This window comes from Mercenaria mercenaria, chromosome 4 (assembly GCF_021730395.1).
Source record: "Mercenaria mercenaria strain notata chromosome 4, MADL_Memer_1, whole genome shotgun sequence".
Lineage (NCBI taxonomy): Eukaryota > Metazoa > Mollusca > Bivalvia > Venerida > Veneridae > Mercenaria > Mercenaria mercenaria.
This window is the reverse complement of record NC_069364.1, coordinates 51607589-51621023: the sequence shown is the minus strand read 5'-3', so window position 1 is coordinate 51621023 and position 13435 is coordinate 51607589. Positions and strand designations below refer to the sequence as shown.

General features: G+C 32.8%; 1 protein-coding gene across 4 annotated transcripts in view; it reads left to right on the top strand.

Annotated features, from left to right (window-relative positions):
* Positions 1–4641: 4641 nt before the first annotated feature.
* Positions 4642–13435, top strand: part of LOC123551684 (uncharacterized) — a 46481-nt gene continuing 37687 nt past the window's right edge. For 2 of the 4 annotated variants that reach the window (XM_053541151.1, XM_053541149.1), the window contains exon 1: positions 4642–4841. The gene's annotated coding sequence lies outside the window, so the exon portion shown is untranslated. Of the gene's footprint in view, positions 4842–10244; positions 10358–13435 lie in introns of those variants that run through there. The other 2 variants (XM_053541150.1, XM_053541145.1) reach the window with 1 other exon arrangement.

Genomic DNA, 13435 nt, shown 5'->3' with positions numbered 1-13435 from the left:
ATAATTAACAATATTCAAATTTTATCAATGATAAAACTCAAGAATATATAAATACAAATTAACACAGATTAAAATCAGGAGTTTAAAATTGTCTCACATGCGATTGGACGATAACAAAATGTTTATTTTTATCGTCCGCTCTGATAGTTTCATGCTTTAACCGGACATACTCGTAGTAATTTATTTACAGCTCGCCGCATTACGCCATATAGCGGACAAATAAAAGCTGCATTGTTTTATGTTAGCTAAATATAAGTAATAAGGGAAGTGTTCATTCTCAGAGTCATTTGTTTTTTAACATGGACATCGACACGGAGAATATGATATAGGATAAAGCTTAACAGGCATTGACGAAGCATAAAAGATATATTTTGCATTTTAAATAAGGTAAGCCAAAGTCCTTACATTTTTTAATTAAATAATCTGGCATGGTGAAATCGTTAGTTCCCAAGAAGTAATGAAAAACATCAAATCCGATTCGATGAATCTACAAGAGGCATGCTCAAAAATCAAGAAAACTAAATTACGTGTGGTGCACTATATATTTGATAAAATGTTTTGTAATATGTTTTTTAAAGTTCATGTACAAGTGTAAAGCTAGATTATTTAAAACTAGATTATTTTTGTTGAAAACTCACAGTAATTATTTGTATATTTTATAAAATAAGTGTTATTTTATCTTTCTTTTTCTATTTTTCAAACATCTAGTTTGGAACTTTTTAATCAGAATAAATATAGTTCCTTTGTTAAACCTATTTTTCAAATATGATGCGATGATGAACCAGCCCGTTTGTGTCTGATTAAGATGAAATTCTAAATAAAGTTTACAAGTTGTTATAACGCATTTTCCTTTTTTATTTCAAGTTCTTTTCAATGGTTTACTTTTTTATTTGAGTATTCACTGTCTCTTTCAACCATTGAGATAATCAAGACATTATATCCCTTGATACGCGGAAGATTATGAAATACAAGTAATCGGAAGCTTACAATAGAAGTATTTGAAATAAGACACGGATGTGCATATATACCACCAAGAATACAAAATACACACCCACCATACGAAAAGGAGACAAAATCATGTATGTGAAAATAGTTTAAAATTTCATCACATTTCAAAATGATATATTTGCTTAGTCAGTACAGCCAAATACATTTCACTCGTAACATAAAACAAAGATTAGGTAAAATTTGAAACAAAAACATGTTAACATTACAGTTTATATGATTTTCACTGTAGCTGGAAGAGCTCTTGAAACAAGCTATTGAAATAGAGCGAAAGACGCTCATGATAAAATGAGCCTGACATTGCCCTTAAGATAAATAAAGGTTATCGTTATCAACATATTGTTCATATCGTTAGATTATTTCATATTATATTGATATGTTAACATCTTTTCTTCTTTAAAACGCATAAAATAAATATACCTTAAATATCATTTAAATGTGGGTAGTAAATTTTAGAAAATGTGAAATTTCTCAACTATTATGCTTCACGAAGGGGTCCCTTAAAGCTCCTTATGCTACAGAAATTGCGGGGAGCATCCATCGGTGTTACCAATTACCTTGTTATTATCTTTAAAAACAACAACAACATCATTACCTGTCTTTATTTAATATTTTTATGTCAACTTAATATTCTGGTTTATTCAGAAATAGAATCAGGCTCACATGTGTTCAAAAAAACAGTCTGAAACATGTTACATAGCGGGTCGTTTGCTGATGTTGCTGTAGTCCCATTTGTATATGCTTTTCAACTGCAGTGATTGCGCATATCCCTTGATAGCGAAAACAATTAACTATTATTAAACTAAAATAGGGTTTAAAATGATGGAATTACGCAAAACTAAATATTTACTCTTTGATTCATGAAAAGTTCATATAACAACGTATTTAATATTATAAAAGATTACATAACATAGATGTAATCAAAAACATAATGGGTTAAACAAAAATAAGGCATCCCGACGATAAAGTGGTAACACACTTTGACTGTCAATTCAGAGGTCTTTGGTTAGATTCCCAGTAACGGACTAGAAATTTCACATTTAACTATGGGGCAAGCACTGGCTCTTCTCAGGAAAGGCGGCATGGCGTGTAGACTTACATTTGACAAAGAGCTAGGGTAAATTGGTTTTAACAGTATTTTATTGATATAATTTTAATTGTTACAGTAATTTGTTAAATGTACAACAATAATGGATTGAGTAGGAAGCTATAAGCATTTTAGAAACTCTCTCCCGAAGCTAGGGTAAATTGGCTGCTCTCTCTCTCTCTCTCTCTCTCTCTCTCACACACACACACCTCCTCTCTGTTCGGGTTTTTTTTCTGTCTGTAATAAGTTAATAACTCATTAGTGTGTTGTTATAACTGGCTTCTGGTTTGGTCTGACTTTTGTACTAGTCATGAAGAATAAAAATATGCTTTTACATTTTAAACAGCATATGGTTTTTATTTGACACTTTATGATGATTATGTTTAGGATTGATAACCAAGATAAACACCAGTATTCTAGATGTCATTATAATGTAGCTATAATCCAAACAAACTATCTATTTTTTCAGAGGACAATTTACTGCGAAACCTGTTTAGTATCTTACGTAATTTGTACAAACTGATTAAACGCTCTTTGAAATATTTATCTAGGTCACCGTTTAAGTTATGCTGTTCAAGATTAATATAACAATTCTATTTACAGACATCTGCATTATTATCTCTTGCGGCACTTACATGTACCATAGAGCGGACATCTGACTAGTTAGGTGTAGATAAGCTATCTAAGATAAAAATAGATCAGCCTTTTAAAGATATATACACTGTCAGTCTCTCACAATATATATTTTTTCTTCAGATATTTAGAACCAATGAATAAAAGTCCTCATCAAATGTATTTAACTTTTCTAAACTTATAAATTGATTGTATATGTAGAGCTACATATATAATAAAACGACCTGCAATGACGATTGTTAAAAAACCTTCCGGTTTTTACTGGTAGTACATATTTGCTCTGTCTTAAGCTATACATATGTTAAAATGTACTATTTTAAACATTATGCACAGTGCTGTTAATACACATAAAATGTTAATTAAATAGTTTATATTGTTAAATATAAAATTTGCGTCTGGTAAACCTTAAAAAACAGAACGAGGCTTAATCGGATCCCAAACGTGAAAGATACTCTCAGAACTACTATTTAAAACTTACAGAAATATGAAATGAATGGTACTTTCTAACTCATATTATATTAGCTTCTTATTGTTCTGAAGAGTCAAGTTTCTGACCCATCCTACTCTTCATATAGCGCAAAAAACGGAAAAGAGATCACTTATTTCTTATTTCTCATTTCTTACATTTCTTATTTCTTAGGTCTAACTTCTTACATTTAATGACTTATTTCTTAGGACTTACGTGTGTTTATAACTAAATAGAAACATTTATTTTATGCTAACTAATGAAATACTGTATTCTATCAGTTAAATATTTTCATATTTCATCACTCACACTGTGAAAATATGAATTCTATATTTTCACATTGTGAGAGATATAACTCCACCGCCTCATTACATTGTGTATGAATTTTAAATTATTTGCTTAAAACAGGATGAAAACTGTAGTCGCACTTTATTCTTTATAGTTTATTTCTAGAATCAAATTATTTTACTTAAAGAGAATTTCATAACGTTATGCAGCAAAAAATAAAATAAAATGGTACTTTATGTTGTGTGCGTCTTTATAACGTCAGAGCACGTCTGACGTCATGTTTGTTTACGCGCGTCTGTTTCCCGCGCCGAGATTAAAAATAGTTGCAAAATGCAAATTTCAACGTAACTGAGCATAAAATAAAAAGAAAATTTGTTTGTTTTCGTGAATATGGAATATATCTCACCTCGAAGTGAGAAAATGTTCACATTTTTGAAATATTCCATATTCACTCAAAACAAACAAATATCCTCTATACACTCGTTCATCTTCTTCTGATAAACAACTCACCATTGATTTATTTATAATCTGCAAATGACATGCTTCCTAAAATATATCGTACATAAAGTGTATTGAGATAAAATAAGGAAACAAACAAATAAACGCACGTACTTATTTACGCATATTCGTGCACACAGTAATGATATATACCTGTAACTGAACCTATTGTGAAACATGTAGTCAACTTAAAATGGCATGTGTTCTATAGACAGTTGACCACTATATCCAGCTTTTTGGTGTAGGACATAATGCAAAACCTAATTATGCTTATATTTTGTTTATAATAATGTACATATTCTTGTATCATGTTACGTATAAACACTCTGTTAAAACCTGATAGGCTGATGGAAGAATTTTCTCTTCTCAAAAAGATGATGCTTCATCTCTTTCTTAAGGAATGCATACTGTGTCGTGAATGATGATAATAATTTTCAGTGTTAATTTTTACATCCTTTTATAGCAGCTATAATATTGCATTGATGAATTTGCTTTGAAAATGTTGTTACAATGCTTTTAGTCTACCGTCATCGACACACAAATAATTTGATTTGTGGCAGCTTTGTGCACATGAGGCATGTCGCTTACAATCGCATTGACCTACTAAGAGTAACAATGCATTAAATTTATTTTAAAACTACACGTCACTAGAAATGATAATGAAACGTTTAAAGGAACAATTCATGGTTGAAATAAATTATTAAGAAGTAGCCATCCATCGCATATGATACAAGCATTTGGTGGAAATATACTAGTATTGAAGAACTTTGTTCTGCCGAAATGTGTAAATATGGAATAAAATTGCAACGGGAATTTAGAGCATCGAATTCAATCGTGGAAATACCCAGAGTTTACATACTTCAGGTAAACATTCAAAATAACGTTATATGTAAGAGCATCCTAATTATCAGCAAGTGTATCGGGTATTATCAATATTTTATATAACACTGATGACTTTTTTAGAATTTGCTTTAAGTTTATAAGCGTTTTCCCTTCTTCATTGTAATCAAGCGAACTTTTCAAACCGAAAGTAATATGCATAGGAACAAGACGTATACGTCTAGGTGTTTTTCCGTTTCTTTGCAATTAATTGGCCAATCCACCTAAAATGCTCGACCTACTGTGGTACATATTACATAACTGCCATTTCTAAAGACAAAAATAACTCAGCATATCAGATGGAAATGTACACAGTACGAGGAATGCAACCAATCTTTGCACTGGTTAATCTTTCAAGTAAGATACAGGATTGAACACAATTGTTTAAGGTTCATGTAAAGTGTTTGGAGACCACCCCTCAGGTGAATTTTGATTTTGGAAATTTATTCTTCGAAGACCGTTTCTATTTATTATAAATACACTGAATTGTTAAGAGGAAGTAGGGAATACATTATACAAAGGTAAGCTTCTTTGAGAATAAGTATTTTGTCTAAAATTACACGTACTTCGGCCGTCACGGTTGTATTTTGTAAAAAATATCAAACTATTTTTTCAAAAGTATTTTTTCTTTAAATACGTTTTGTTTGTGTCTGTAACATATTTATCTAGGTAAGTACTCCTAGTATTGAAATACAGTTAACTTACATATTTTCTGAAATATAGGAGTATTTTGTCATTTTGACAGCTCTACTTTCACTTTCATTTTGCAATTTTGGCAACTTTTTGAAATGTAGATGTATTGTAGCAATTTTAACACTGGGAGTACCTGGAGAAATATGTTAGGCACACAATAAGTACAGACCTAATGTCAAAATATTTTTGAAAAAGAAGTTTGATATTTTTTACAAAACAGAATGTGGACAAGCAAAGTACATGTCATATAAGAGAAATATTATTGTACCGAACAAAACAACCTCTCTTGAATGACACGTCTACACTTTCTGAACAGTTTGGTATACAATGTATGAAAAACAAAGACCTATGAGGTCTCAAAACATGAAACTAAAATTCACTCGAGGGGCAGTCTCAAACACTTTACATGAACCTTAAATTGACGTTGCTGGGATATTCTGATATCTGTGTTCTGGCCTTGGTCATCGGGCTGTTTCTCTTGATGTTCTGTCTTCTACAAATGCATTGAGTATATGCGTTTTTGGTTCTAAAGGTTTGCTTTTTATATAAGTTTACAAGAGCATTTTTGTGTTTTACATACCATGCATTTTGTTGCCATTGCATGTGTTAGGTATTCATATGGAGAGGATAACTTTTGAACATGGTGGGGGTTAAGAGTGACGTTAGGTGCACCATAAATATGTTAAAGCTCCCCTATGGCGGTTTTGCCACTGACCGTTACAAAGCTGTGCCACACCGTATTCTTTTTCTTTTGTCGTTTTCTCTCTCTGTTTCTCTATCCGTCTGCCTGTCTGTCTCTCGCGAGCACGTGTATATGCGTATGTGTGTGTACGTGTGCGTGTGCGTGCTAATCGTATGCACGTGGGTTATGGTTTTGGAAAATAATAAATAAGGTCACACCAAATTGATGTCTTGTTCTTCGGATTTTTTTTTCAAAAAAGATTTTGGGCGAGCGAGCGGAAACTTTTTTTTTCAAATCATTATTTATTGACGCGAGCGAAGAGCGATGAAATAAAAAAAGTAAGTAATCTCTTGTGTCATGTTTAACACCAAATAAAGTGCATTTCTACTCATAAGTCGGAAAAACAAAAGTTTGTGAAGTAACATTCAGACAGCATTGTCTTCGGAGTATTGAATGTTTAATGTGTGATGCATACAATAAAAAGTAAGAAATATATCATTACTTTTATAATTATCAGTTCCCATGCATTGAAAATGCTGTTTGTTTTGAACATAATTACTTACTATTGTGACATTACTTATTTTTTTCTTTTCTGACCCTCAATACTTTAAAGGAAAAAACCCTCAAAACTTCAAAGAAAAAATGTTTGTAGAAGTTGATACTCACTTTTGCTCTTCCATTTCGCCATTTCTTTTATTTCTTTCCTTTTTATCAATTGTTTTATCAATTGTGGTATTTTTCTGGCAGTCCCACATGAATTTGATCGTTGTCCAATTATAATATACAGACAACAAATCTCGTACATGTGAGCTTTAGCTGCTGTAATTTCTAATCAGCTTCATTTAATTTAAAATACTTGTTATCACTACCAATTTATTCCAAAGATTATTGTCTGTTTACTTGTATATTTTTCCTATTTATTTTTACACAATTTCATTCATGCAGGGAAATCCGACGAACAGGTAATCAATTTGGTGTAGCCTAACTTGGCTATCTCCACTTAAAGTTTCATATGCCAGCTGATTTAGCACGTTTGATTGGCTATAAGATGTAATTGAGCTACATGTTTTAACAACCAAAAGTGAAATAGTGTCTTATCACTATTACAAATCTTATCAAATTCTGTTTTGGAAGAAGTATGTAAGTTCGTGAAGAAATAGCCCACTCAAAGTTTACATTTACACTAAACGTAGGTATCTCGTAGTATAGAAATATATGATAACCCGAACAGGAGTTTCCGTGAGAAAAAAGCTTTCGAATGAAAAAAATGAAAATAAAACTGCTTGTTTATTTAGATTTTTATAATTTATGTGAAGACTAGAGTACTAGAGTTTGGTACAGGTAAGAGCGGGGATTCGGGGTCCCTCCTTGAGGAAAATCCAACAAGAGAATATGGAGAATTAAAACGTCACTTCAAACAAAATACTCAACTGTTTAAATAAATGTCATATTAAAGGGCAGTCATTATAAAATTTTATAAAACAATAAAAATACATCAAACTTGATCAACTTTAAATAAGTGAATACAATCAGGCTATGGATCTTTTTCATATAAATGTTATGATAATGACTTGAGCATTTTTCAATGTAACACCTAAACAATGAGTTTATCATACGAACACATTTAACATTAAAAGAAGTCTAACTACAAAGAAGATTTGAATAAATGATTTTTAATTCTTTTTTCTCATCGACTCAGGTTTATAAATGAATAGGACATGATCTATTCGAACATTTTGATGAAAATGTAGTGAAAAACTAGGAAACAATTCAGTCATTCTTCATATACGCAGATATATAAACTCTTTCGACTTCGATTTTTACTTATTTTTGATATATTTTGAAGAAAAAAATATTGAGATGTTTACTGTGGAATGCTGCAGCTGTCTTATGTCGGGACATTTCATGTTATCATGTCAGAGTGTGGTGTTAATTTATCGAAACAGTGTTAAAATCTATGTTATCATGTTCATTGTTTTGACAAGTTAACACCACACTTTAAGACGATAACATAGCTTTTTAATATAATAGTACGCTCAATAGATAAGATCGCTCGGTACACTGGCACCAGACCAGAAAGAAAATGCCTCTGTACATGTTATACCCTACCCCTAGGTATTCTATAAGAACCATGGTCATGAACGGGAAAGTGCACTAACCCATTTCAATCGTATCTTTCTCACCTAAAACGCGCAGTTCGGTGAATGGGTACCCAGCATATTGAACAAGCGGTAATTTATCTTCACTCGTGTACCAGTCACATTGTCTCAATATTTCATATTGCAGAGATACTCAACATATACTCAGCGTCACTGAAAAGTTACCACCTAATAAATACCTCTTTACTATTTTATACTATATCGACGTCACTTTTTCATGGCCTGTGCGCGGTCTATTACTCATAGACCCTGTCTGATCATATCTCCTAACCAATTTCATGACTGTCAGGTGAGAACAGCATATACGGCGTGCAATTTCGCGGCATGAAAGTTCGGCGTCAACCATGCCAATGGCATGATGGCATTGATCGTGCCTTAAACGTGGCATTCTTAGCAAGGATATTCTGTTTTTTTTAACGTATTCCTTTTAGTCTGTCGACTAACTTTCAAGTGCGATGAATGATTTGCGACAGAAACTTCGTACATGTCGACATTGCTGGAAAAAGTCATTTTGCACGTGCAGCCCGTGCCTCAAATGGAGTTAGTCGAATTTGACAAATCTTTATACCAGTGACGTCTCAGCTGCGTCAAAAATGTAGTCGTGTTTTGCTTTTAACAGAATCTAGTGCGATTTTTAAAATTTAAGGGTTATTAGGGTGGTAACTTTTCAGTGCCGCTGAGTATATTTAATGCTTTCGTTAACGTTACAGAAAAAAACTTGCGTGAACTTCCCTAATGAACATCTGATCTAGAGGCCACAGTAGTATGCACATGTTAGGCGGAATGTAGACAAATAAAACAGAATGCAAAATATTCACAGTTTTACAGTAAAACACAAAATGATGAATGAAATTCATCTTATATATGATTTTGAATTTGGAGTCATACATTGGTATACATCTGTACTGTTTATTTAATTCGTATTGCACATTAATGCTGCATATGCACATACTAGCGTACACGTGTAGTTAAACGACGACTGACATACATTTTCATATCAGCCAATCAGAATTGTTTTGTAATCTAGACCGGAACTTCATTAGGGAATTTAAACGAAACATTTTGTGCAATGTTGAAGAAACTATAAGAAACTATAAACTACGCGTTGTTTCTCCCAGATAAGAAATATTGAAGAAATGTGACCGGTACACAATGGAAGATAAATTACCACTTGTTCAATATCTATAGTACCCGTTTACCGAACTGCGCGTTTTAGGTATGAAATGCGCAATTGAAACGGGTTAGTATATTTTCCCGTTCACGACTATGGTTCTTATAGTATACCTAGGGGTAGGGTATAACATGTACAGTAGCAAACATCATTCTGGTCTGGTTCCAGCGGCTAGGTAGTTTGACAAGATAACATTTTTTTTTTAACATAATAGGCAAGATCACATGGTACTTTGACAAAATAACATAGCATTTAACATAATAAGACACTGTTTTGACAAGTTAACACTACACTTTAACATGACAACAAGGCTTTATAACATAATAGCACGCTCGGCAAACAAAATTACACGGTACGTTAACAAGATAACATATTTTTTTACATGACAATACGCTCTGTAGACAAGATCACACGATATTTTAACACGATGACATAGCTTTTTAACGTAATAACACACTCTTCAGGCAAGATCATACTCTGACATAATAACACGGCTAGTTAACATATTATATATAAAACACTGTTTCGACAAGTTAACACCACATCTTGACATAATAACAGAACCTTCTGTGTTGACAAGTTAACATCACGCTCTGATATAATAACATGAAATGTCCCCACAGCTGCGGCGTTTCATATTTACTCGTGTATTGAAAAATGCAGTTTACCGAAAGAATGAATCAGTGTACTAAACGGCGCAAAATATGAATGATGCGCGGCCTTTAAATCTATGTTTTGGCAATTTACAATAATTCTCTTACTATTGTTTTGTTGAATTTGGATTATGATATTTTTGGTAAGTGCAAATAGTTCTAACTTTTATTAAATATAATTTTATTCTTCCTTTGCTCCTTATTATCAAATGATTGTTTGTATAAAAATAGCCATTTGTTTACAACTGCATTAACATTGTGTCCTAGTTATTAACATGAGCATTTTTATCTGGTCATATGATACTGAAATAGAATACACAAAATTGAGTATTTTTAAAGTGGAAGAAATTCCACAGGTTGCTCATAATGGTGTATCACAGACGGCTATATTTATCGAAATATTGCCCTTGTTTCCACCTGCTTTATTTCTAAAATGGACTGGTCCATCATTCAATTTGGGGAGTACCACTAATTAGTTAAAGGGGTGTTCACTGAAAATTTACTGACTGAATAGCGAACAGTGCAGACCATGATCAGCCTGTACGGATGTCAGGCTGATCTTGGTCTGCACTGGTCGCAAAGACAGAATCACTTGCCACCAGCAGACTAAAGTTTCAAAATAGGTTTAAGTGCAACATCAACAGGTTTAAGCTCCCTAGTGGCGGTTTTGCCACTGAGCGTTCCAAAGCGGCGCCAAACTTTGTTTATTTACATATTCTTTTTGTCCTTGTGTGTTTGCTTTGGCTGTGTGTGCATGCAGGAGTGCGTGCTAGTCGTTAGCACGTCCACGTAAGGTGTGTTGCCGTCTGCGGAGGCGGCGGTTTTATTAAAATTTCAACGTGGCTTTCCCTCTTCGTATCTAATTAGCTCTTCGCCCGCGTTTGATGGCGTATTGTCATTTATTCGGATAGACACATAACAATAATGCTTAGTCTGCTCACCCCATTCACAAATATTCGAAAATGATTTACAGCTGAAATAGGAAGTTTAAAGACAAGAGTTATTTTTTTCCTTGTAATATCTGGCTAAACACGTGCAGAAACGAAAGGAAAAGTTGTTGCATTCTTAAAATAGTTCAAGGTCATAATTGTTGAAACGTAAATCAGTAGTGACCCGAACGTCAACCTTGTCTCGGACTGGATTTAGTCATGCAAATATATTCATTGCAAAAACAACTTGAGGTTAATTTAACAAAATAATAAAAATTGGAAAATCACAGGTCGTCCAACATGACACAAATGTAAATGTTGCAGACTCGATTTGATTGAGTATGTTCATAGACGTGTTAAAAAAAAAACAACCAAAAAAAACAAAACACACACACACACACACACACACACAAACAAAACAAAAACAGAACAAAACAAAAACAATTAAATAAATCAAAACAAAACTAACTGCAGGTTTAATTTGATTAACAAATAAAGGGAAAGGTGTATATTCAACAGGGCAAGTCACTATCTAACAAACCACATCTCTACACAAACTTTACTAAAGTATAAGTAACTTTACGGTTGTTATCATTACATATACATACACTGGAAATAAGATGTGACATTTAAACACCTGTATTTATAGAGTTATATATTTAGTGCTATACAGTATAACTACTGTATTTATTTCACGGATTCCCTAGACCTCAAAAGAGACGTATATTAGATCAAATATTGTTTTACAGAATGCATTTATTTACGCAGAGTTAGGTAGAAGAATTCTTCAAACTTACAGAAATTACAATACAATCAAGTTTTTGCGAAAAGTATGTAAAAAGCAATGAATAAAAATACATTAAGCATGTGTATAATTATTTACTAAGATATAACGAATGAATTGGGCTTCGCAAGTTGAACAATTATTAGCACGGTTAGGTTTTTACGAAGTTTGGCTGTCACAAGCAGTAATTGATGAGAAACTATTTTAGCAAATCTTAAAACAAAGGGTTATGGATATCCTCTCATAGACTGGCCGTTGAAACGGGCAGGTGGAGAAAGCCGGTAAGCATCCCTTTTGAGGAACGTAAATGTACATATCGTAACGTCTTGGCGGACGAATTTTATTTTGTCATGGAGTGCTCAGTTGTTGTTTTTTTTCGGCAATATACAAGAAAATACTATTGGCAAAATCCGACTAATTTTAAGTTTTTGCAATTGTTACAAATTGAAAACGTAACAGAAATTCGAAATCTCTCGACTTACATCTATAAAGCTTTTCAATTGAGAAATTGGTAGTCAAGTGAACAATTAGGTTAGAAACAACATAGATACTCAGTCTGACTAAAGTACAGATCCTATTGCGCTACGATTAGGATCTGAACACGAGCTATTGATAGCCTCGTTCTGACGACCCTTACGCTAGCCAATCAAAAGCTAACTTACAACATTCTACAAGCTTAAAAAAGCCTTAGGTTTTTATATCTTCAATTCTTATGTCGCGAGAGGTCAGATAGCCGGTTAGCTCAGTCAGTAGGGCACTTGCTCTGTAAGCGAGGGGTCCCGGGTTCGAACCTTGGACTGCAAATTCTTCTTACTCTTTGACATTCGAACAAGTCGTCTGATTGGTTCAAATAAAAATAGATTTGCGAAAATAAAAATTGCAATATTGGAACTCCAAAATATACAGAAGACGAATGTGAAGGGGTCATTCTCAGATCTTCGTTTAGAAGATCCAGCACTTTATTCAGATTGATAGATACTTACACCTAGAACATTTATTAAAGATCATTGTCATTGTTACAATATAATCATTTTTGTCTTTGTTGTATTGCATTGTGAAAGGCAAAACACTTTCAAGTTATTTTTTTCTTTGATTTTTATTTAAAAAGCAATTTCTGCGTTTTTTTATACTTAGTGATTTTGGATCTTTGCACTTACAGAGTATTAAATGGGAAATGTTTGCCGTCTTGCCATAATTTTGATATTTAGATAAACTGGATACATGTATTTATCATGCTATGCTGGCAGATCTTGTAGGATTTCATGCATAATAAAGATTCTTCTTCTTGTTCTTCTTCATATGCATAATTGGAAAAGTCTATGCTGCCACATAAACCAATAAATAACACAACTTTGAAATTTGAGTCACTTCAGCTACATCGAGCATAATAACAAGCAAAAAACCATAATATGCAAGATAACTTTGAATGAAATGATATACTTTAGATGTTTTATTTCGAATGATGTTAAGAATTTTGTATTTCCTTCTTGTAACAATAATGAATGAAA